Raw genomic sequence first — 26713 nt, forward strand, 5'->3', positions numbered from 1 at the left:
GGGTGTTTTGGATGAGTAAGAAATTTAGTCAAGTGTGAACAAGCCCTAAGAGTACAGTAATAGCACAAGATCATGATGCTTCAGTTGAAAAAAAGTAGCAATAGTAATTCAAATAACAGGGAAAATTGTATTTTACGTCTCTAGCATTAACACCTGCTAGGGCTGCTGATTTGTATTCCAGGTCCTTTTCTCACTAGTGTAGCGGCACCTAGGAAAACAACACCATTCACTCCTTTGGTTCAGTAAACAGTCTAGGGGTTGTCTTTTTGAAGCAGAACTTCACACTTATTGTGAAGTTCCCTCCTTTCAACCCCTTCTCCCCACTTTTTTCTTAAAATGTTCTGTCACGCCCCCTAATGCCCATCATTTGCCTAGGTGAATGATGGGCGGCATTATCCTGCTATGGCTCCTGGGATATGTACATCACATATCCTAGGAGGTATAGTGCTTCATAGAGAAAGGAAGTGGGGGGGGGGGGGTTAGCAGGGCTTATTCTGAAGTCCGGTGGCTAAACCTGGAAGAGCCTGTGGACCTCAGGATAACATAACACAAAAATATGGCGGCACAGGACCGTGCAGGGGCAGACAGGATTCTGAAGGACACTACTGGATCACTAGGCAGGTGAGTATCTGAAATATTCAGGATTTACAACAAGGTATGCAGGGATTTAAAAAAAATTGGGAAGGGGGAGGCTAGAGAACTGCATTAGGGCCAGTTCACACTACATGCGTTTCAGTCCAAAATGCACAGAAAGTAGGTTATATGGTTGTCAATGTCATAGTTCACATCACTGCTTGCAGTTCTAGTGTGTTCTGGATACAGAAAAAAAAGTAAGACAGGCTGCATTTTTCTGCACAGAACTGCACTGGAACGTGGTAAAATGCATAAAAAATGCACCAGAATGCACTGGAGTGCTCCAAAAACGCACTGAAATGCACATATCCATATTTAAAGTGAAGAAAATGATAGGGGAAAATGAACTGGAATGCATCAAAAACTCATCAAAAATGCATCGGAATGCGCCAAGAACACATAAAAAAGTACATGCAGAAACGCATCTGAAACGCATCTGGACTGTGTTTCTATAATGTGAACCGGCCCTTAAAGTTTATTGCAGATTAACTTGGACGGGGTTTAGGGAAGCTGTGAGAAACTCCAGAGTGCTGAAAAAGAATGTGAGGATACTATTCCTTTAGCAGCTACTGTTCAAAACAGTCCTCTCAGTAGTAAGACTTAAAGTGGACAGCACTGGGACACCAGCAGCAATTTTCCAGGCCAGGCAAGTCTTAATACTCAAATGTAATATAAAATATAGCGCTTTAAAAATAAATAGCTTAACAAATAAAGTAAACAATAAATGAGAATTAATATATAACAGTCCCAAAAAGTCCATAAAAAATATCTGTGCCACCTCATAAAGTGCTCAAAAACACAGAGTTGGTAATATCCATTGACAATAAGCACACAGAGTTTCTTACCAAAGGATTCTGATTCTCTAACTAAAGAGTGGCCTACCAGCACTTGAATAGATATCCACAGGTTCCAAAACCTTCACCGGATTTGAAAAGGCAAAAAAACAGCCTCATGATGCAGAATAAAAGACTTTACACATGTATTAAAAACTGCATGCACTTACATAGCATAAAAACACATGCACATATAAAATACTCCCATGACCATATCACCAGCAAGATGGCCACGATCCTAAGCGTGATGATGTCACATGTCCCTCAACTCCGCCTTCTAGTACCTGATTCATGAATATTCTGTTTATTACTGCAAATGCCAGGAGATGCAGAGATCAGCATGAGAAAGTGTTGGAGATCACGCACAGATACAGGCCAGGAGAAAACAGAGGCTGAAGCTACCAGCACTGAGCAATCCTTCTCAGTATACTGGAGTCTTAATATTAATGCACCAGGGTTATCAGCAGCAACAATCACTAGGATCCTTCTCTCAGGTCTGTATTCACAGTCTCCCTGGGACTTAGATGTCTCTCTCCAGACTCAGGAAGACAGTCTCCTCAGTGAAACCTCAATGAAACCCCTCATTTAACGCCCAAAGAAATTGCAGCAGAATAGGCCCCCCAGCTAGCACAGCTGGGACCTTGATGAGCAAATGAAAAAGCACAGCTGGACTGCCCAGAAGGGCAGCAGCCCTTCAGGCTGGGATCTTCTCCCCCTGGACATGAACAGACATCTCCAGGCTTCAGACTATTTATGCTCAATTCCAGCCACCATCTGGGCACCCTCCCCCAGGGATTGGCTGAAAAATCATAAATATTCAGCTGCTGATTTGCTTCATCCAGCCCACTACTTTCCAGAATTATCCAGAAGTCAGGGGGAAGCAGTCAAACCCACATCCAGTGCAACTCAGAGCAGACCAGAGCAATCACTAGCAGCTCCACTCACTACTGGAGAGCTAAAGGACTAAATTTACCTAACCTAGCACCTAATTAGGAGGGTGCTACATTTCTATGGTTTCTGACAGACTGACATAATGGAATGGTAACTCATTGTATACCAGTTCCTGCTCTTTTCCAGCTGTAGGTTTTGTCTTTATTAAATGACTATCTATGGTTGATATGGGAAAGCACCCATATCTGTCTAAAGGTATTTTGAATAAAATTTCATTTTTGGGTTACAATAGAACTGATCCCTGGGTCAGTAATGTTCTTACAACCCCCCCCCCCATCCCAAAACACCTTTTTGGATGCATGGGTGGTATGAAAGGACTTATTGTCTGTTAGCATCCTCCTGATGCTAGAGAGCATAAAGGCTTAGAAGATTCAAATATTTGAATCAAATTTGAATCAAACCAGAACCCAACGGCCTAGCTTGCATTGCTGGTACTATTTGGATGAGGGGGCTATGCATATATTTTAGTAAACTAACAAATGGTTTAAAAAAAAAAAGTAGAGGCATACAGATAAACCAGCATATCGACAAATTTAGACCCAGAAAAGCAGATTGCAGGATTATTAGTGGAGGACACTTTAAAGATTTTTGCGCCTCTATAAATATGAATATTAGGAACTCTACAAAAGTTGTATGCCTAAACGTGCGTATTAAGGTGCACGGCACAACAGATGTGAGGCATGCCCCAGCTGCAACACAAGATTGCATTACAACACTGGCTACAATAGCTATTAACAGCATATACTTGTATATATGTCATTTTGCTATGCCTCTGGTGCATTGGCAGTCAGGGTAAAGTCACCAATGAAAAACAAGTCATGTTTCTTCCAATTTGCACTCTTCAAACTAAGTTGATGTGTTCATGTTATTTGATGGCTGAGTGACTACTTTCAAGTCAGAGCAGAGGTTTAGCTGGTGTGGCATTTGCTACATAAAGTTTGCTTCAAGCAAATTATTTGAGAAAGTTCAGGCAATAGGATTCTCTCATGGGAATAAGCTAGAGCTTGATAACCTCTGGTGTGGTGGGAAATGTAATAATCCCTCCAACGCGTTGTGTCAGTAAAGTAATCATCATAAAAAATGTTATTTCAACAACTATGGTTTTGGTCCAACTTAAATATTTGCTTGTTTTAGGATCAAGCCTTCTCATTTGGTTTTATATAGTTTACAGACACCGCCATATGTTCCACGGGTCCCAGTTCTTTTATTGTTTCCCTGAAGTCCCAGGAGGACTTCAGAAATACTGACTTTGATTTCAGACAAGATATTCTTAGAAACTGTGTCTAAACATTGTTGAAATACTGGTACCTTGTCACAAATGTTATATTCAACTGCTATGCTTCTTTCATTATCCAACATTTCCCCTGTAGTCACTTGCAGGATTACATCCAGAATATTGTTTTGAAGTTTTAGAGAGGATTTAGAAACGGGCAACTAAATGAAACTAAAAAAATGTTTCACATTTTACTTACAGTGACAGATTAGAAAAATTAGATTTGTTCAATTTGAAAAAAAGCAGTTAGAATTGACTTAATTAATAGTTCAATCATATCCAATATCAATATAAAGATTTGGCAATTGCATGTTTACCCCAATACACATGGAAAACACAAGGGAACATCACTAGCACCTATTATAGGATTTTGCCATTAGTTTGAAAAGGATTCTATTCAGTAAGAGTCATTCATGGACAGGAGTATTTTTTTTTTTTTTTACTTTTTTAACAAAGTAACTAAGTGGGATTAACTGGCTGCTTACCTATGGAAATAAGTAACATTGTCCTAATGTCAAGCTGCTAGTCATAAAAAAGCAATCTAGAAGCTGAAAAAGATTATGGCAATAAAATTAATTTCAATACATTTTTATTGAGGGTTTAAAGACATAATAGATGATGTTATACAGTTCAACAGGAAATGTCGTAATACAGTATAGACAAGAGTATTTTCTCCCTCCGAATATTGGGGGATGTAGTAAGGGTCTATGAGACAACATCATCAGAGGTATTTTAGTCAGTATGTTGAACTTGGCGAAGTGTATGAGGTATTGGGGGAAGTATAGAACAGGAAAGGATAGGGGGGGGAGGAAGGGGGAGGGGTATGTACCAGTCTAGGTTTGGTTATTATTTTTGGTTTTAAATTTGCGATTTATTAATCAAAGTTGTATGGTGCATTTTGGGTTGTGTAACCATTGAGCCCATTGAAGGGTGAATTTATGTTGAGAGGAATTGTTTGACGCTGATCTCTTTTCCATGTCACATTGGAAGTTAAGATCTTGGATCAGGAGTGTGAGAAAAGGGGCGTTAGTGGTGTTCCATAATCTAGTGATGTTGATTTTAGCTGCGAAAAGTGTGTGGACAATGATGGTGCGGGAGTTAGGTGGAAATTCTTCAATTCCGATATGTAGAAGTGCTAAAGAAGGACTTGGGGTGGTCAGGTTTCCAGATATTTCTGAGATTAAATTGAAAGCGCTATTCCAGTAGGATCTAATTGTTTTGCAAGACCAGAGGATGTGCAGTGTTGAACTGATGTCACCACATTGTCTCCAGCAAGAAGAGGGGTGTTTTGGATAGTAGGTAGAGAGCTTAACGGGAGTTAGGTACCATTGGCAAAGGATTTTTAGGTATGACTCCCAATGGGAGGTAAACCGGGTGGATTTGTGTGTAATAATGAACGCTTTTTCCCATGATTGAGTTGTAATTTGTTTTGAAAGTACTTTTTCCCAGTTTTTTTAGGGAGGTAGTTTGTATGGCGAATTGTAGGTTAGTGAGGAGCGTATAAAAGGTTGAAATGCCCTTACCGGGATATCGTTTTTTGGTAAGGAATTGGTATGCAGTAATAGGGATCTTTGTAGAGTAGGGTATTTTCATTGTTTGTAAGCAATGTATAATTCTTAAGTAGGTGAAGTATTCGGTAGAAGGAAGTGTATATTTGATTTGTAGATTCTGGAACGAGTGTGGGATTTGGTCATCATAGAGGTCAGTAATGTGTAATATGCCCTGTTTTGTCCATTGGGTTAACTTTAAGGAGGGTGTAAGGACATGTAGTAAATTGAGTGGAGTAGGGAGGTGTTTAATGTCGGTGAATTTGGTGATAAGAAGATCTTGCCAAGCTTGCAGGGTGGCTTTGATACAGGGGTGTTTCCACTGATTTTCGAGTTGGGCTGTATGCGGTGTTATGAGTAGATTTTTGGGATCAAGAGGGTAAAATGGGAGAGTTTCCATGGTGGACCATATTTCTTTTGAAGGGTTCCACCAGAAGTATATGTGGTCAAGTAGAGTGGCATTGTAATAGGATTTCAAGTGGGGGGAGGCCTGCTCCTCTTCTGGTTGTGGTGCGTATGAGAAGGTTAGTAGTGCATCTGGGTTTTTTGGAGTTCCATAGGAATTTTGTGAATATTATTTGCAGTCTGGAAAAAAAAACATTAGGGACTTGTATTGGAAGCGTGCGGAATATGTACAGTATTTTGGGTAGTATGTACATTTTCAGAGTCGCTACTTGACCTAGTTTGGAGAGTTCTGAAGTGCGGAGAGTAGTAATTTCGTGGGGGATAGTTTCAAGTAATTTCTTGTGATTTGAAAGGTATAGTTGATCTGTTGTTGCCGTTAGTCTGATTCCTAGATAGGGGATACTGTGGGTTTCCCAGGAAAATGGAAATTGTGTAGTGAATAATTTTTGGTCTTGGGGTGATATATAAAGATTTAGTATTGAAGATTTAGGTTCATTGAGTTTATAGTAGGAGACTGTCGAGTAGGTATGGAGATGGTTACGAATTGTTGTGAGGGATTTGTTGGGATTGGTCACCATCAAAATGATGTCATCTGCAAACAGACTGATTTTATGTTCTGTGTTGAGATGTTTGATGCCGGTAAATGACGGGTCATCTCTGAGTTTGGAAGCTAAGGGTTCGATGAGAAGTGCGAATATTATCAGGGAAAGAGGGCAGCCTTTTCTAGTGCCGTTTGTGACGTCAAAAGGATCAGATAGTGTTCCATCTGTTAGTACTCTAGTCAAGGGATGTGAGTATAGAGATAGTAAGGCTGTCAACATCCAACCTGTAATTCCAAATTTCTGCAGTGTGAGTTGCATAAATTTCCAGTGTATGCGGTCAAATGCCTTTTCTGCGTCTAGGGATAGTAGTAAAGAGGGGCATTTAGTAAGTTGTAGATTGTGGAGGAGTGATCTTATTCTTCTCGTAGCATCTGGTGCTTGGCGGCCTGGAATGAAACCTTAGTGGTGTGAACCTCCTGCGCTCTCAAGTGTTTTAAACTAATAAAAAATATAAATAAATATGTGTATAAATCCCAAGGGAAGCTGCTAACATTAAATCATATACCAGTGATTATAATAGATAAAAGTAATAAAGAATGCAGCGCTACACTCAAATCATAAAAATATGTGAATGTGGGATCCCAAAATATCATATAAATTAAATAAATGTGACAGTGTTAACAATAAATATTAATTAGTGCTCATCAATAATACCATCAACACAAATATAATAAATAGCTCAAAACATGTGAAAGAACATATGAAAAAAACATATCCATATATATATGCATAAACCAAAACTACACATATATATGATATAATCACACGTGCCTATTGTGAAGTGAAATAACCATAATAATGGTACAAACGAAAGTGTATCTCAAAGTCCAAAAAATATTAATGGTGACAAAACAGTAAACGGTGCTTCCAAATAATACTGTTAGTGACCATAGGTGAAACTCGTGCAGATTTCTGAGTGTGTACAAATCTGAGAATCCAACCACCATCTGGATAAGCCTCTCACCTCATCCCTTCGACCCTTGCGGATCAAAGAGCAGTAGTGGATCCCCCTCACGGATCCTCCAAGCACAAAATCACTCCAAAGGCAGTTTTCTCAGAATTTAGTATTCCCACTCTGGCTCTTCTCCAGGAAAATGTTGTAGTATCAATCTCTCCTCTGCTGCCACTTCCAGCAAGGACTACTCTGTACTTCCTCCCACATGGAACTTCCTGTCTGTACCTGACATCACTTCTGAGTTTCACCTATGGTCACTAACAGTATTATTTGGAAGCACCGTTTACTGTTTTGTCACCATTAATATTTTTTGGACTTTGAGATACACTTTCGTTTGTACCATTATTATGGTTATTTCACTTCACAACAGGCACGTGTGATTATATCATATATATAATCACAAGGCATTTTCAATATCAGTGGATTACCCCTTACAGAAGAAGAAACACATGCGCTTAGCAAGGGTCTTAAGTATGCCCCACAAAAGGGATTAAATAAATTTGATACATATGTAAGCATTCAGAAATTGATCAGGAAACTCAATCTTAAAAAGTATTATGCCAACAACCCCATTACACACAACACAGGAGCAACAGAAAATACTATGCATAGCCAACTTAAAAACAAATCAGTGTTTAATCCCCAGATTGGAGATAATAAATATATAGACACATTTAAACAAATGGTATTACAAGATTTAGAATCTCTCAAAATTAAAAAACCTAAAATAGAGGTGAATTTAAAGAGAGGTTTAGATTCATTGAAAAAGAGGGATGACATAATAATACGCCCAGCAGACAAAGGAGGGGGTATAGTGATACAATCAAGGATTTATTATGAATCAGTAATGGCAGATATGCTTAATGACAGAGACACATATGAAGTGCTTATCAGTAATCCTATTAAGGAATATAAGAAACAGCTTATCAAACTAGTCACAAAAGGGAAAAAGAAAGGAGTTATTAATGAGAAAGAACATCAATATCTTATACCATCAGTATGTAGGCTACCTATCATGTATTCAGTTCCGAAAATTCACAAAGACAACACCAACCCGCCAGGTAGGCCCATCATTAATGGAATAGATTCACTCACAGCGAGGTTAGGTGAATATGTAGATTATCATCTACAACCATTGGTCACTAAAACTACAGCATATCTAAGGGATACAAAACATGTGATACAAGAAATGAAGGATACACTGACAGATAAAAACACGCTTTTAAGTACAGCAGATGTAGCAGCACTGTATACTAACATAGACCATCAGGGGGCTATAGAAGCAGCTATATGGGCACTTAATAAATATGGAAATAACACCACCAGACACAACAGATTCATCATAAGGTGTATAAAGTTCTGCCTTACTCATAATTATTTTTGGTATGGTAATACATACTATTCACAAAGGAAAGGAGTTGCTATGGGCGCTAAATTCGCCCCTAGCATCGCTAATCTTTATATGGCAAAATGGGAAGATGAATCAGTGTTCAAAAATAAGAACCCAGGAATAAAAATATACAAAAGGTATATTGATGACCTCTTGGTGATATGGAGTGGAGAAAAGGTAGAACTTGAGAAATTTTATAACGATTTAAATATGAATGAAGCCAATATAAAACTGAGCTATGACATACATGAAACTTCTATTAATTTTTTAGACATTCAAATCTACAAAGAGGGATTACAATTGTATACCAAGAATCATTTCAAATCTGTTGATAGAAACTCATATATCCCCATAGATAGCTGCCATCATAAAGCGTGGCTAAGCAATATCCCTAGAGGCCAATTTATTAGATTAAAAAGGAACTGTACAAACATGAAAGACTATGTAGAACAAAGTGGAATAATATCAGAAAGATTTATTGATAAAGGATATAAGAAAGAAATAATACAAAAAGAAAGGGAGCAAATAGGCCTTATGGACCGTAATGTATTAATAGCAGACAAACATAAAGAGAATACTGAAAAGGAGGAATTGGCGGTAGTGTTGAGTTATAATACCCAGTATAAATCAATACAAAACATAATAAAGAAACATTGGAAGATCTTAGCATTAGATAAGCACCTGAAAAATAATATTCCCACAATACCTAGGTTTATATATACAAAAGCTCCAAATATTAGGGACAAAGTGGTGAAGAGTATAATAGCACCACCTGTTAAACATCAACAAATTAGTTTTTTTCAAGGAAAAGGGTTTTATACCTGTGGTAGATGCTATAGTTGCATCAGACTGAAAAATAACCCCAGGAGAAGATTTACATTTCAGAACCCCCTAAATGAAAAGGAATACACCATCCAGCAATTTATATCATGTGATACAAGAGGGGTTATCTATGCCCTCAAATGCCCATGTAATCTCATCTACATTGGACGCACGAAAAGGATGTTAAGGGAAAGAATAAAAGAACATGTATATAATATAAACAGAGGATACAAGTATCACCACTTATCGCAGCATTTCAAAAAATACCACAATAAAGATGCAAGAAAATTAGAGTTCTGGGGTGTAGAAAAACATGTACAACACTGGAGGGGAGATAACCTGATAAGGGAAATTAGCAAGAAAGAATCGAAGTGGATCTATGAAATGGGCTGTCTGGCTCCCAATGGGTTAAATAAGGAGTTTGACCTTACATGCTTTATTAGTAACAAATAAGTATAGAAATAGTTCCCAATCTAACTTTGAGGCGTTGAATATATATAGATTGGGGATTGAAGTAATGTATCTGACATGAATTTAGGAATATGTGGAGTGAGTTTAGGGTAGAATTAGAGAATTTATGACTAGCACAAAACGCATGTAAGTTATATCAAGTATCATATCCTCAAGTAATACCTTCTTAAATACAAAACCAAAACCCAGATGTAAAGAAAGATGTAAGTTAAATAATATCTCAAAATTGAAGGAATTAGATAATTAATGACAAATAGGTTACTTGAGAAGTAACATACATGCGTTTTCTATTTATTTTTTTATTATCTTTTATTATTTGATTTTTAAAAAAAATATTTTTTTTATTTTATTTTATTGGTTAAATGTATAATTTTGAATTTTATATTTTTAATATTGTATTATTAATAAAACATGGTTTTAATTTAGCCTAATAGGTATACTTTCAGCAATATAATGTATAGCCAACAGCCACTGTTTAGAAACTGCAGAGCAAGAGACAGATCACAGCTGACCCAGTTAGCAATGTCTGGCAGACAGATATCACATTATAATTTGAGTAGACACACAGGTGTAAACACTCACCATACATAGAGTTTAAGAAAATCACTGGGAAAATGGCCGCGCCCATTGGGCTCCAGTAAAAAGGCGGCCGAGAGATATAAATAGGAGTATTAGCATAGTCGTGGCATCTAATCATTCCCCCTGATGAAGTCACGTGACCCTGTGACGATACGCGTAGGGGAGGGGCTCTGACGTCACGACATTGCACTGGAGAGGCTCGGTGATCTGAATACAGACACAGGTAGACAGCACTGCAGGAACAGAGGCAGAGCACATTTATGCTGGACTACAATTGTATACTACTGTGCAACTGGCAGCAATAAACCCCCTTTTTGCACAAGGATAAGACACTATGGTCTGTTTGTCTTCCTTTCTCAATTGAACAACACCCTTTGAGCTGATATAAGGAGGACTGGAAAAGGAAACAGCCCCAGGAGGGGAATTGGGAGATCCTCAGAGAGATGGTCAGTATACCCACTCATGAGCAGCTACAGGAGAACAAATATAAATCCACATCCACCTTCTGAGATAATTCAAGAGCATCATTCCATCCCATCTATCCTGGAAGGATAAAAAGTGTATTTGCCTGGATTTATTCAGGCAAATATAGAGGTGAGCACATAGGGAGACCATTAAGCACTCGGCGAGAGGGAACCAAGAATCCACCTGCACATTTATTTTGAAAGACTTTTTTTTTTTTTTTTTTTTTTTTTTTTTTTTATTGAATATATCATAAGCACGTGCACATAATATATATGTGTTTGCACAATATAAATATAAGGATCACAGTAGAATAGAGGAGTATTTCTGATTTGTATATCACTGTACTTTAATAGGCACTATCACCTTAGGATTATCAGTTATTAATGTCACTTGCATGAAGATTAATATTCACAATGATGTTTTGAGTCACTAGTAATAATTGTTTGATACATGCAGTATCTTGAAAGCTATTCATTAGCACTTTGAAAGTATAAGATATACATATTGGTACATGGGAGCGCGGCACTATCTATTTTGAAAATATTACATACACACTAGCATATGAGTCAGTGCAAGTGCCAGCGAACCTCACGTGAGAAATAAGGACATCTAAAGTCACATATTGAACACCTCATTTCATAATAGCTCACAAGCATTCACCATTTATATATATGTGTAGTTTTGGTTTATGCATATATATATGGATATGTTTTTTTCATATGTTCTTTCACATGTTTTGAGCTATTTATTATATTTGTGTTGATGGTATTATTGATGAGCACTAATTAATATTTATTGTTAACACTGTCACATTTATTTAATTTATATGATATTTTGGGATCCCACATTCACATATTTTTATGATTTGAGTGTAGCGCTGCATTCTTTATTACTTTTATCTGGAATGAAACCTACTTGGTTCGGATGGATTAGGGTAGGAAGATAAGAGAGAAGTCAGCGTGAAATAATTTTTGCGTAGAGTTTTATATCGGTATTAAGTAACGATATCGGCCTATAGTTTTGGACAAGTTGTGGGTCTTTTCCGGGTTTTGGTATAGTTGTGATAATTGATTGTAGCATGTCTGTAGGGAATGTGCCAGTTTCGGCTGCGTTATTAAAGAGTCTGGTTAGGTATGGTGATAGTTCTGGGGCAAATAGTTTGTAGTATTCGTTTGTATATCCATCATTTCCCGGAGATTTGTGTAGTGGTAGTGTTTTGATAGTTGCTTCTATCTCTTTGGAAGAAACTGGGATTGAGGTGTCAGTAAGTTGGGACGGCGAGAGTTGGGGGGAGGTTTGTTGTGTGTAAGAATGTTTGTATGGATGTGGATGTAGGTTGCATGGTGTTGGGGTCATTTTTAAGGTTGTATAAATTCTGATAATAATTTGCGAAAGCGTTAGCTATATCCTGTGGGTTGGTATATAAGGTATGGGTGGTTGAGTGTTTGATGTAATTTTAGATTTTAGTTGTTTTTGTTTGATGAGTTTGGATAGTACTGAATTAGCTTTGTTACTTAGTGAGTAATAGTTTAGCTTCATCTTTTGGAGATTAAGATCATATTTATATAATAAAAGGGATCGTAGTTTGTTTCTGTCTGTATTAAGAGAGGAAGAAATTAATGGATCCGGGGATGATTTGTTGATTTGTTCTTTTGATTTGATGGAGGAGAGGAGTTTATCTATTTGTTGGTTTCTTTGTTTCGTGACGTGGGAATTAAGTTGTATGAGAATACCTCTCATGTATGCCTTGTAAGTAGCCCACAATGTGGAAATAGATATGTCAGATGTGTCATTGAGTTAAAAAAATGTGCGATGTGCATTCACTATGCCTTTCTTGAGGTCTGGGTTTTTCAGTAGGGATGAGTTCAGTCGCCATAGCCGCGGGATCTGTGAGTATTGGTTGTGGTCAAGAGAGATAGTAATCGGGGCATGGTCTGACCATGTGATGGTGCCAATCTTGGAGGAAGTGACATGTTGGAGAGTCCATTTGTCAGTAATGAAGAAGTCTATGCGGAATAGGATAGATGAGATGGAGAATAGTAGGTGTAGTCTCTTTCCGTGCTGTGTTGGCATCGCCAGGCATCATATAAATTGTTGGAGTGTAGAAAGGGGTTAAAGGTCTGTTTGGAGGTGCGTCTATTGGAGGAGGAGTCTAGGAGCGGGTTACCGATGATGTTGAAATCCCCGCCAATGATTAGTCTGCCTTTTCTGTGTTGAGAGATGATCGCGTTGAGTTTGCTGAAAAATTGAAGATGATTAGCATTTGGGCCGTAGATGTTGACTAGTGTATACAGAATGTCCGTGATTTTACAGATCAATATATGGTAGCGGCCTTGTGGGTCCACTGTTTCGGAAATGAATCGGTATTGGAGGGAGTCTTTAATGGCCATGATGATTCCATTTTTTTTCTTGGGGTTTTTTTGACATATAAGTTGAGGTGTAGTGGTGGATATTGAACTTGGGGATTTTAGTAGAAGCGAAGTGGGTCTCCTGTAGGAATAGTACGTCCGCTGTAAAGATCGAGCTTCTCTCGAAAGTAAGGATCTTTTATAAGGCGAGTTGAGGCCTCTGACATTTAGCAAAGATACTAATCATCTTTTCTTATGTTGATGGTTTGTTTGAGGTATTGGTGTTTCCAAAAGAGTGGAGAAAGATAGGGTCTTTCATAGCGTGGGTGGTGATCATCCAGTGAGGATCTGTTATGGGCTTGTGTCGATCGTTTTTGTGGAAGGAGGTTTTCATCTTGTATTGGAGAACTGTGGGGAGGGTAGATTCATTCAAGTTGACTGGTACTGTGGGGGAGGGGGAGGAATAAAAAAGACTTGCAAAAAATACAAGTGACATGGGTAGCATCATATGCTACTTTGTAAAATGGAGGCTTGAGCAAGCATGGTTCGCTATAGGAAGTATGAGGAAGTCCATACTGGGCCGTTTGCCAGTTGTAGTTGTTTATGAAGCAATGCCCATTTTGTGGCGAGTTGAAGAGTGCAGGCTGGTTTGCAGTTATGACCATTCTGTGTCCATTTGCTGCGGACGGTTGGAGGCGGGTTGATGAGTGTCCTCCGGAATGATGTTCCACGTTTTCAGGAGTTCTATGCCTGTTTCTAAGGATTTGATCGTGTAGATCCTACCTTGGTGTTTAACAGTTAGTTTCGTGGGGAAACCCCATTGGTATCCTATTCCGTGGTACCGTAGTGCTTTCGTTATAGTGACGAGTTTCTTACGGTTGAGAAGTGTTGTTTTGGATAAGTCGGCAAATAATTTGATATTTGCATGTGTTGGTGGTATTGAATTGGGGTTTCTGGTGGCTATCATTATCTTCTCTTTCACATGATAGAAGTGTATACGCGCCAATGTATCCCTGGGGATTGCGTCCGGAAGCATTGATGGTTTGGGAATGCGATGTGCTCGGTCTATGGCTAGTTCCACATCTGTGAGTGTAGGGATGATGTGCTTCATGAGCTGTTGGATGAATGGGACTATGGCGTCCGCTGTAATGGACTCGGGAATACCACGAAATTTTATGTTGTTTCTCCTGGAGCGATCCCCTAGGTCTGCTAGTTTGAGGTTTATTTGGTCAATCTTAGCTGCATGGTCTGCATGTGCATCTATGAGGTCATTATGTGCGGCGCACGTTTCTCCTAATTTGTCTTCAATATGGCGAATGCGTTTTTCTTGTTTTTGTACTGTAAGGGAGATTTGGGATAATGTTGCCGTCAAGTCGTTATGCATCGTTTGTCGCAGAGATAAGAGCATGTTTTTCATAGTGATTTCTGTGATAGGTTGGTCAGATGCAGGATAGGAATCAATCAAAGATGGAGAGTTGTCAGGATTTGAAAGTGAAATGGAAGGCTGTCTGTCATGGGGGAAATCAGTGTCCAATCCCAGTCTAGATTTGGCTGGGCTGCTAGTAGTAGGAGACAGGAGGGGAGAGGACTCACCTGGGTCTCCTGGGTATAATGGTGCCTTCAGCCTGGGGTGCAGGTGATATGCTGTGTCTCCCTGTGTGTCTCCTTCATGAGGGGAGAGACTGCCTGTCACGCAGCTGGCACCATCTTGTTCACAGGGACCGAGGGATGGGAAGAAGTTGGTAAGTTACCTCGGTTGCCCCGGTGTTTTCTGACATCGGGTTATGCTGACCGAGGGTTCTGTGACCCTTAGCTGTGTGCCTGCTATGTTTGCTGGGTTTGGGCTCGATATATGCCGCGATGTCACTGGCGGACGGAGCTCTGCTCCGTGAGCTGTCATCCGCTGGCCGGTCGCGCATGCGTTTTCCTGGCAATAAAATTAAAAGAACAAGCCTAAGAAACATTTTCTGGTTTCCAAAATGTCCATTTCCAGACTTCATAGCTACTGGACTGGTTTAGAGATATTGTACATTAGATCACAAAAGATTGGATCAGTCAAGACCAAGTAATTAACCACTTGCCCTCTGGAAGATTTACCCCCCTTCATGACCAGGCCATTTTTTGCTATATGGTGCTGCGCTACTTTAACTGACAATTGCAATGCTTGCTGTACCCAAATTTCAGTTTTTCACACAAATAATTTCTTTTGGTATTTGATTATCACTGGGTTTTTAACTTTTTTGCTTCATAATTGAAAAAACCCAAACATTTTGAAAAACACCAAATATGTTTTTACTTTTTGGTATAAAACACATCCCATAAAAAGTTTTAAAATGTCCAATTTATTCAAAGAAATTTAGGCCAAAATGTATACATGCTACATGTCTTTGGTATAAAAAAAATACTAATAAGTGTATATTGATTGGTTTCTTTAAAGATTATAGCATCTACAAATGATAGTATAGATACTGGAATTTCTTTTTTTTTAATACTAGTAATGGTGGCGATCAGCGACTTATAGCGGGACTGTGATAGTATGGCGAGTATTCTGACACTGACTAACTAACACTGACATCACCAGTGACACTAATACAGTGACCAGTGCTAATAAAATGCACTGTCACTGTACTGAAGACACTGGGCAGGAAGGGGTTAACATCTGGGGCAATCAAAGGGTCAAGTGTGCACCTAACTATGTGTAATGTGTGTGCGTGTGCTGTTTACTAGGGGATATGACTGCTTCTAGGCATGGAATGAACACGTTGGTGACATATTGTAACCTCTATCTTTTTCCATTCTTTTAGAGCCTGGATGTTGGATGGAAAGTGATGCTCAACTTGTCTCTTCAGAATTCCCCATAGGTGTTCAATTGGTTTCAGATCAGGAGACATCCCACTTTCACCCTGTTCTTCTTCAGAAATGCAACAGTGGCCTTAGATGTGTGTTTCGGATCATTGTCGTGTTGGAAAAGTGTACGATGACCAAGGGCACAGAGTGGTGGTAGCATCTTCTCTTTCAATATAGAGCAGTACATCTATGAATTCATGATACCATCAATGAAATGCAGCTCCCCGATAAAAGCAGCACTCATGCAGCCCCACAGAAGGAGACTGTCACAACTATGTTTCACTGTAGGCACCATGCATTTTTCTTTGTACTCCTCACCTTTGTGACACCATACAGTTTTGAAGCCATCAGTTCCAAAAATATTTATCTTGGTATCATCACTCCAGAGTACAGAATTACAGTAGTCTTCTTCTTTTTCAGCATGGGCCCTGGCAAATTCTAGGCGGGCTTTTTTGTGCATGGGCTTTAGGAGAGGCTTCCTTTATGGACGACACCCATGCAAGCCATTCCTCTGCAGTGTACTCCGTATTGTGTCATGGAAAACAGTCACCCCAGTTTGGCTTTCTGATTCTTTAGCTAACTGCAGTGAAGTTGCATGGCAATTTTCTTCAACCCTTCTCATCAGAAGACACTCCTGTTGATGTGTTAACTTCCATGGATGGCCTGGACATCTCTGTGAGATGGTTGCAGATTAATATTTTTAAAATTTTTGTATCACTTTTACTACAGTAGTCTGACTGATAAGTAAAGCTTTGCTGATCTTCTTGTAGCCTTCACCTTTTTATTGTAAATAAATTATTTTCTTGCCCAGGCCTTGTGACATTTCTCTTCCATGGGGTGCCATTGCTGACAGCATGAAATGGGAAAGGGTTTTCTTTGTTAATTAACACAGTTTTGTAATCAACTCTCTGCTGGACACCTGTTTAATGAATAACTAGACTCACCTCTAGTTGAATTCTTGTTAATTAGGATTTTGTTGTTTAAAATTTAGCTATGCTCCTAGGACTTTCATTGGGGTGTATTCATTTTTGCAACATGGTCTTAAATAAATTTGTTAGAAAAATACTTTTTTGTGAGTGCAAATTAGGAAATCTTGTTTGCAATCAATGGCCCACATTTGTGGGAGTATTTTGTAGTATAGTGTCCAATAGAAAATATTGACTCTGAAAGGAAAGCAAATGTTTTCTGACAAATATGTTGGGGTGTACTCATTTATGCTGAGCACTGTACATGATTTTGCACAGTCGGCCCGCACTGTAGCAGTAAAGCTACAGTGTGCGATTGGCAAGCAGTTATAAAAGGCATTACCTCTGTGCCAACTGTTTGTTGTTGTCCCCCAGATGGAGCTTGAATTTAAAGGGCATATATTCAACCTATTTGAGTACTAGGATCAGGACTAGATTTCTGCATAGCCATCATAGGCTGTGATCTTGGGTATTGAGGCTGCCAGGGGCAATACACATCCACCCACACATTATAGTGCTGGCAGTCAGTAAATGTCCTGTGTATAATTAGGGTAGGAGAGTGGCAGCATAAAACAATAGGCTTAGGAAAGCATGAAGTAAAAATAAGGTATGATTAAGGTATAATGATGCTAACCAACTATTAAAATATTAAGTCCTACTATTTATAATGTACCTGTAGCCATTTTTATTTATTCTTTTCTTTGTTTTGAATAGCGTGGGGAAGAATTGGAACTCTCATTATACTGCTGTTGGAGGCTCCATTTGAGAGATTCCTTAATTTTCCCTAAAGGTAAAAAGTTTGTCCGTAGGACAGGAAGTGAGGGGAAATCTCCCTATTCATTTGATTGGGCTGAAATCCCACTGGATTGCCCCAAAAGTAGCGCATGCACTACTTTTTGAAAATGTACTGCATCGGATCAATACCATGGGATCCAGTGCAGGAAAACGTACTTCATTTGGGGTGTCATAAGGAATCTATTGACAGTGGCAGTAGATTGCACACTGCATTTGGAACTCAGTGCCAGGAACACAGGTTTCATGTGCCGTGCTCCCATGTAAATGAGCCCTGAGTAAGGATTAATTACTGGTCACCTTAAGATGATAGAAACTTTCTTTTAGTTCCTCAGCAGCTAAAGGACTACAGGTTGCCTTTAATTAAGTCAGGGTTCCATAACATCTGGTTTATAATGTACTAATAATACCACCAACAACAAAATACTGCCAACACTGCTGTATTAAAAGAATTAAGTTGGTTTTAATGCCTACCATTTTCTTTAATACTACAACACCACTTTAACTTTAATATCTGTTACTACCTGGCCTCATGAAGAAACTCATTCAAATGTCATAGTTCTTCCCATCTTTCTGATATGTATCCTCTCTATCCCAACATTCTTTTAGGATGAATTTTTTAAAAATAGCAATAAAAACAGAAGCAAATATTTTCTTGTAAGTCACAATAGCATGCGTCTCCTGGCCATGTCTTAGTAACCTGTTAGCATTTTGTTTCCTTCCAGACAATTTTATACACAAATCATGCACCTTTCTGTGTTACTAGTGCCACATTCTTGGAAACAATAGTTTTGATTAATAGCTTTTTGTGCTGATACAGCCTTTAAAATGTTTTTATAATATCTTGGGGTTTATGCAATCCAGCCTGTTCGTAGCTGAAATATAAGAGCGCTATTCCCAGCCAGCAGTGTAAAGGGGAATTTTCATGCATTTTTCTAGTAGAAATAAAAGGGTCAGTGCACTAAATAGTAATATGTCTTGGATACCTTATTAGTGAGATTGACCATATTTCCCAAACCTGTTAATGTCCATTTGGGTGTTTTGGCTTTGTGTTTTTGCATTCCCTAAAATGTTTAATACAAATACATTAAAATCCAAAATGCAGCATAGAACACCTTCATAATAGCCAGTGCAAACATGCAGAACTGGGAATTCAAGCACAGATCTTTCACCAAGAGCGTGTGCAAGAAACACTGGAATTTCTGATGTGGTTAAATTGACAGTTTGTACCATAAACTAAAAAAAATATTGTCATTTTTACATTAATGTAATGTAGCACTCCGCTCCTTCAGTTGGTGCTGAATTACCCCATTAGTTGTGTGGCATGCTAACATTTCCATGTGAGAGTCTAATTCTTGGTGTATTGTGGGGTGAAAAATAAGGTGGGCACCAGTCACCTTAATCTTTTTACTTATTATTGCTGTACTCAATTCCAGAAAAGAAGGTTTATGGGTGCAAGATACCCAAAAGAGCACAAAGATAGGACATGTATTCTAGAGTATCAGTAGGCCCTTTAGTGGCAGTGCCTAGGTAAGTGGTGGACCTGTGAGAGCAGCCAAACATAAACAGATGGTAGACAAAAGAGTGAAAACACTACATGATTTGCAGGTGTGAAAGTGATGACGTTTCGCATTGAAAGTGGAAATGATGTAACATTCTTTTGCTTCTGCTGTGTGATGAGACACCTAGCTAACAGGTGGGAAGCCTCACTTTTGTCATTCACTGCATGTGCTGCTAGTAATGTAGAGTCATGTCTGAGCTTACTGAGCTTCAAAGAGGGCAAATTGTTGGTGCCTGCTTAGCTGGTGCCTCTGTGACTGAAGATTCCAATTTATTTGCTGTGTCACAAGGTACAGTATCAAAGGTTATGATGGCATATACAGTTTCTGGGAAAACGTCGTCTGATAAGCATAAGTGTGGTCAACATGGTGGACCCACTCACCCAGGCCCAACGGTCGTAAAGGTGGTGGGGTTGGTCTGCTCCTGTCACCGCAGAGCACCTTCCGAGTCCTCCCAAACCCCCCCTCCCTATCCTTCTCCTCCTTCGAGGCCCACTGCGTCTGACTATTCTCCCCAACCCCCCTGAAGATTGCTGTGATATACCAGCCTCCTGGATCCATACCCCGCTTCCTGGATGACTTCTCCTCCTGGCTACCCTTCTTCCTCTCCTCTGAGCTAGCCACCATCATCCTTGGGGATTTCAAAATCCCTGTCAACCTCGACAACCTGGACACAGCCCGTCTCCTCCACTTGACCTCCTCCTTTGCACTTGCACAGTGCATACAATCCACCACCCACTCCGACAGTAATATCCTTGATCTCGTCTTCTCCAACCGCTGCGCTCCCCACAACCTCACTAACACTCCCTTCCCTCTCTCTGACCACAACCTGATCACCTTCTCTATCTCCTCGTCCTCCAACGCCTACCCCTCCAAATGTCACACTACTACCAGCCGTAACCTCCGCAACCTTAACCCTGCCTCCCTCCACTCTGCAGCTGATCAACTCCATGACCTCATCCTCCCCCTGTCCTGCCCTGACTTGGCTATGACTGCCTACAACAACGCGCTCTCAACAGCCCTTGACTCACTAGCGCCTTTAACCACACGCAACATCAGACCCCGACCGCTCCAGCCCTGGCAGACTGATCACACCAAAACCCTCAAATGACACAGTTGTGCCCTGGAGCGACTATGGCGCAAAACCAAATCCCAACAAGCCTTCACCCGCTACAAATCTGCCTTCCACACCTACACCTCCTCCCTCCATGCTGCCAAACAGGCCTACTTCTTGACCCTCATCAAGGCCCTCTCCTCCAATCCTTGCCGACTCTTCTCCGCCTTCAACTGTCTACTCTCTCCACCCCCACCTCCACCCAGCACCTCACTCACTGCCCTTGAGATTGCCAATCACTTCAAAAACAAGATTGACACAATTCGCAAGGACATTGCCGCAACTCACACACCCTCTCAACCCGTCCCCTCTCACACAGCTACCCCCTTTTCCCCCCTCCCCCTTGACATAACCCGCAGGGACTTCATCGCTGCTCAAACTCTCTCCAACCCCGTTCCCCCTCACTCAGCTACCCCCTCATCCCCCCTCTCCCACGGCCCCACCACTGCTCTAACCTCCTCTTCCACCCCACCATACATTCCTCATACTGAAGCTCCCCCAACACTCCACACCTTTGACCTTACTACCATCGAGGAAGTCTCCAAGATCCTCTCTGATGCCCGCCTCACCACCTGCCCCCTTGACCCTGTCCCCTCACAACTCCTACGACCTCCTTCCCCCTCCATCCTACGCTCCCTCACCCACATCTTCAATCTCTCCCTCTCCTCCGGCACTTTCCCCTCCCCTCTGAAACATGCACACATCACCCCCATACTTAAAAAGCCCTCCCTGGACCCCAATGACCCGAACAACCTCAGACCCATCTCCCTGCTCCCATTTACATCTAAACTTCTTGAGCGCCTAGTCTACACCCGCCTATGCTCTCACCTCAACGACAACAACCTCCTTGATCTCCTACAGTCCGGCTTCCGTCCCCTACACTCCACCGAAACTGCCTTACTCAAACTCTCCAATGACCTGCTAACCGCCAAAGCTAATGGCCACTATTCAGTGCTCCTACTCCTTGACCTCTCTGCGGCCTTCGACACAGTCGACCACCCCCTCCTCCTCAAAAAACTACACTCCCTCGGCCTCAGAGATTCTGCTCTCTCCTGGCTGTCATCTTACCTGTCACAACGCTCCTTCAGCGTTACCTATAATGCTACCACCTCCCCCTCACTCCCCCTCTCTGTTGGGGTCCCTCAAGGCTCTGTCCTCGGGCACCTTCTCTTCTCCATCTATACCTCCTCCCTTGGCCAACTCATACACTCTCACGGCTTCAACTACCACCTCTATGCCGACGACACACAAATCTATCTCTCAACCCCCCACCTCACCCCCTTGGTCTCAGCCCGAATCACACACCTACTGAGCGACATATCAGACTGGATGTCACTCCACTTCCTTAAATTGAACCTCTCCAAAACCGAGTTTCTTGTCTTCCCCCCAGCCTGGACACCACCCCCCATTGACTTCTCCGTCACATCCAAGAACGCTACCATCAAACCCGCCCTGCAGGCCAGAGTACTTGGTGTAATTCTGAACTCCAACCTATCCTTTCCACCCCAAGTCCAATCTTTAACAAACTCGTGCAGACTCCACCTCCGCAACATCGCCAAAATACGCATGTTCCTAACCCCAGAAACCACTAAACAGCTCATCCACTCCCTCATCATATCATGACTCGACTACTGCAACTCCCTCCTCACTGGCCTGCCTCGCCGCTGGCTATCCCCGCTTCAGTCCATCCTGAATACGGCTGCCAGACTCATTCACCTTTCCAACCGCTCTGTCTCCGCCACCCCCCTCTGCCAATCCCTCCACTGGCTTCCGATTGCGCAACGGATCAAATTCAAAATCCTAACGCTGACGTACAAAGCTGTCCACCACACTGCCCCGAACTACATCACTGACCTAATATCCAAGTACCGCCCAACACGCACACTCCGCTCCTCACAAGACCTCCTTCTCTCTAGTTCCCTGGTCTCCTCCTCCCATGCCCGCCTCCAGGACTTCTCCAGGGTGTCACCCATCCTCTGGAACTCCCTGCCCCAACCCATCAGATTATCACATACTCTCCTCTCCTTTAGGCGCACCCTGAAAACCCATCTCTTCAGGGAAGCCTACCCCACCCCCTGCTAACTTGCCAACCTCCTCCACTCTTCCTACCACTCCATCCCCCACAGCTATCTCCTCCTGTGCCACCATCCCCTCCCTCCTAGATTGTAAGCTTGAAAGAGCAGGGCCCTCGATCCCCTCATGTTTTGCATTGTATTGTTATTGTTCTGTCACATGTTCTGTCCCCCTTTGTAATGTACAGCGCTGAGCGAACTATTGGCGCTTTATAAATACTGTATAATAATAATAATAATAATACTGACCGAAAGAGACAAAAGGACATTGTGCAGGATTTTGACCTGGAATAAGAAAACAACTGATGTAAAGGTGACTGCAGAGCTCAATCTCAGTCTTCACGGGACTGTTAGCTAGGTGTCTCATCACACAGCAGATGCAAAACAATATTACATCACTTCCGGTTTCAACGTGTAACGTCATCACTTTCACACCTGCAAACCATATCTTTGTCCAGCCTCCTGTATATGATCCTGTAATAGTAGTCACAGTCTTCCTTATGTTGTAATGTATTTCTCTCTAATTAATCTGACTCATAACCCTCTGAAAGAAGTTAACAAAATCTTGATTGGTGGGCAATAAATCCTTGTTTCAATTTCCAGTAGTGTTGTCTACCAAGCTCTCCTTTGACACTCCTGAAAATTCCTTACAGATGCTCTTGCCATGTAGCCATCTTCTTGCTTAACTCCTTCTGGATAGCACCATTGAACAGTGCAGATAAAGTCCTAGGCCTCAAGCACATAACCCAGCTTAAGGAAAGGCTCAGGTAGAGAGACTTTCCAAAAAGGCATTCTGTCCAGGAAAAAGCCCAAGTGGTAGAGAACACTCTGGAAAGGTGATCCAAATATTTATCATTTCCCAAACCATGCCTTTGAACAAGGATCCCCTGGGTTTGGTTGAGTTAAATACAAATTCATAACTCAGTGGTTGTCCTTCCCATTCTGATTACTGGAACCTCCTTCACAGTATCAGGCCACAGCAATAATTCACTGAGCTTAGGGGAGACCTGCAGAGGCTTAAAAAAGGTGAACGAATGCTTGGGTTGGTTACAGACAAGCAACAACCAAACTACTGTAAATATAATTACAGACATACAGCATAGGGCAGGATCTCTACAGTAAAATAGTGCATTTTGGCAGTATTAAAAATGTGTAATGACTCCCTCCTACTTGACTCTACTCAATTAATAACCGGATAGTGGATAGTAACCAATCAGTTTCTAACTTCAGCTTGCTCAGTTAACATTTGACAATAAAACCTAGTTGCTGATTGGTTACTATGCACAGCTGCACCAGATTCTGTGAGTTCCAGTTTTAGAAAATCTCCCCATCATAAACTAATGAGAATTAAAAGTGGTACTGAAAGCATCAAAAGTGACATACAGTATATGATGCAGTCTGTCACTAGCATTAACAACCTACTGGTAGTTTTTTTTATTCTGTTTAGCTTGCTGTTATTTTTCAAATTCCAGACCAAACTGTGCTGCAAAGGTGTCTGTTGGAGGGTTGAGACAAACAATTTAACTGCTTAACCTCCACCCTATAGCATATTTACGGTTACAGGGCAGACTTTCTGTTCAATATCACATACTGTATATACTGTAACTGTGATTTTGCACTTCTGCTGTAGGGCCTGCTAACTGAGCGCCACTTCTGCTGTGAATGGATACAGCAGAAGCCAATTAACAGGTACCAGCTGATGGATGAGTGCCAGAACTTGTTGATTGCTGAGAGAACACAGCTCTGCCTAGGTAAACAAGGCAGTGGTGTGTTCTGTCAGCAGTGATCTGCTAGATTTTCTTTCCCTGCAAAGCAGGGAATAAAATCTAGCAGCTTGCATAGTAAAAACACCTAACACAGTACACAAAAACACTGGTTAGGCACACAGTTAACCCTTTGATCGCCCTAGATGCCTAACCCCTTCCTAGCCAGAGTCATTAATACAGTGACAGTGTATACTTTTAGCACTGATCACTGTATTAGTGTCGCTGGTTCCCACAAAGTGTCAATTAGTGTCAGACTGTCCTCCACAATATCGCAGTCCCGTTATAAGCCACTGATCATTGCCATTAACAAAAAAATTCCAGTATATATACCATAGTTTGTAGACGTTATAACTATTGAGCAAACCAATCAATATATGCTTATTGGGATTTTTTTACCAAAAATATGTAGCAGAATACATTCTGGACTAAATTTATGAAGAAATTTAATTTTTTTTAAATTATATATGTTTATTGGATATGTTTTATAGCAAAATGTACAAAATGTTGTTTTTTTAATTTATAGCACAAAAAATTAAAAACCCAGGGGTGATCAAATACCACCATAAAAAAGCTCTGTTTGTAAGAAAAAAATTATATAAATTGAATTTATGTACAGCATTACATGACCACACAATTGTCAGTTAAAATAACGCAGCACCATATCACAAAATGGCCTGGTCATGAAGGGGGGTAAATCTTCCAGAGGTCAAGTGGTTAACACAGGACTGTTTACAATGGTCAGCTTTATCTTTTCTTTTTAATTTTTTTAAATTCTATATTCTATTTGAATTCTGACAAAGAAATGTGTGTATTTTTTAAAATCTATACCTAACGAATGATGTTCATAAAGGTAATACTAAGATGAACTTTCAGCAGGGACACATAAGTGCTTCTTTCGTGAAAATATTACATTTATCTTCAAACAATTTTTATGCAGTAGCATAATATACTGGTTTCACAGTCATAATATTATCATGGGGGAACAGAGATAATAACACCAGTCTACATAACAGCTGATTTATTGGATATCGGTTCTCACAAGCCCACAGATGGTTTTAAATAAGTCATAAGTCTATCCAGTCTTGAAACTACTTGGTATTATTCTGTAAGCAAGAGAACTAAACATAGCACTCAAATAGTAAACACATAAAAGGTATACACTCATGCATGCATATACAGAATCATTTTTTTCATTGCTTTTTTCCAGTAATCACCAATGTACTCAACTGCACTATTGGCTTAGTGATTTGGGGTGTCTTTAAAAAACAATGAATAATGTAACTTTATTTGAGTCTGTATATTGGGGCCAGGTAGGGCTGCTTGATGCTCAAAACGTACGATACTGTGTAATGATCTACTGAAACTTGCATTGGTTAGCTCCCAAGTCAGGCAATGTACTTCAGTCTTCCCTGGATGCAGGACATCTGTTTCATGGCATGTGTTACAAACACTAACTTGTGAGGTTGTTTCCTGCTGCTTTCAAATTGTCTTGGAAAGGCAGCATACAAGTAAGGCCAACATGTTGCTTGGTCATTAGGTTGGATTTGCTCCCCATGTCAGAATCTCTCAGTCCTCCATAAACCAAGCCCTACCTCTCTTTTTAAAAAGCTAATAAACATAAATAACAAGCTCATTGTAAAATTCATTTTGACTCTATTCATGGATACTTTCTGAAAAGGTCAAGCACCCATTAGAAAGTAAGTTCGTATTAGAAGAAATAATATTTGTGGTGTTGACATCAGTCTGACATTTCTGTTTATTGACACAGGGGAGGGTAAATTGACTTGAGTTTGCATGATTTCTAAAAACATTGTCATTGTTGGTCCAAAAGATGACCGGTCTTGTGTTAATCCCGCACATGAGGTCACTCCAGAAGACTTCAGGACCTTGTGAGGACTATGTAATGGACTTTTCTGGCAGCCAATCAGTAGTGTCCACCTCTCTAGGAAGAAGCAAGTTGGCATCACAAAGTTGACCTTTAGATATTACTGGCCAAGAGAAGGGAAACCTGGGAATCAGGCTGTAATGTAACCAGAGTTTTAGGTATTTGTGGTAGGCTTTTTTAAATACAAAATATAGATTTGGTATGGGCAATGCCAGATTTGAAAGGGAGCAAAAGGGGCAACTTCCCAAGGCCCTCTTGACAGAAGTTACCCCCATATAAAAAATGGGGTTTATTAAAGTAAATAGACTGTGCACTTTGCAAAACGCAGTTGCACTCTGCAAGTGCAGTTGCTCTAGAGTGGGTGTCGGCAACCCGCGGCTCCAGAGCCGCATGCGGCTCTTTTTCGCCTTTGCTGCGGCTCCGGAGCACACTGCCCACC

Source organism: Staurois parvus, unplaced genomic scaffold, assembly GCF_062004578.1.
Source record: "Staurois parvus isolate SC_StPar_1 unplaced genomic scaffold, SC_StPar_1.0 ptg000361l, whole genome shotgun sequence".
Classification (NCBI taxonomy): domain Eukaryota; kingdom Metazoa; phylum Chordata; class Amphibia; order Anura; family Ranidae; genus Staurois; species Staurois parvus.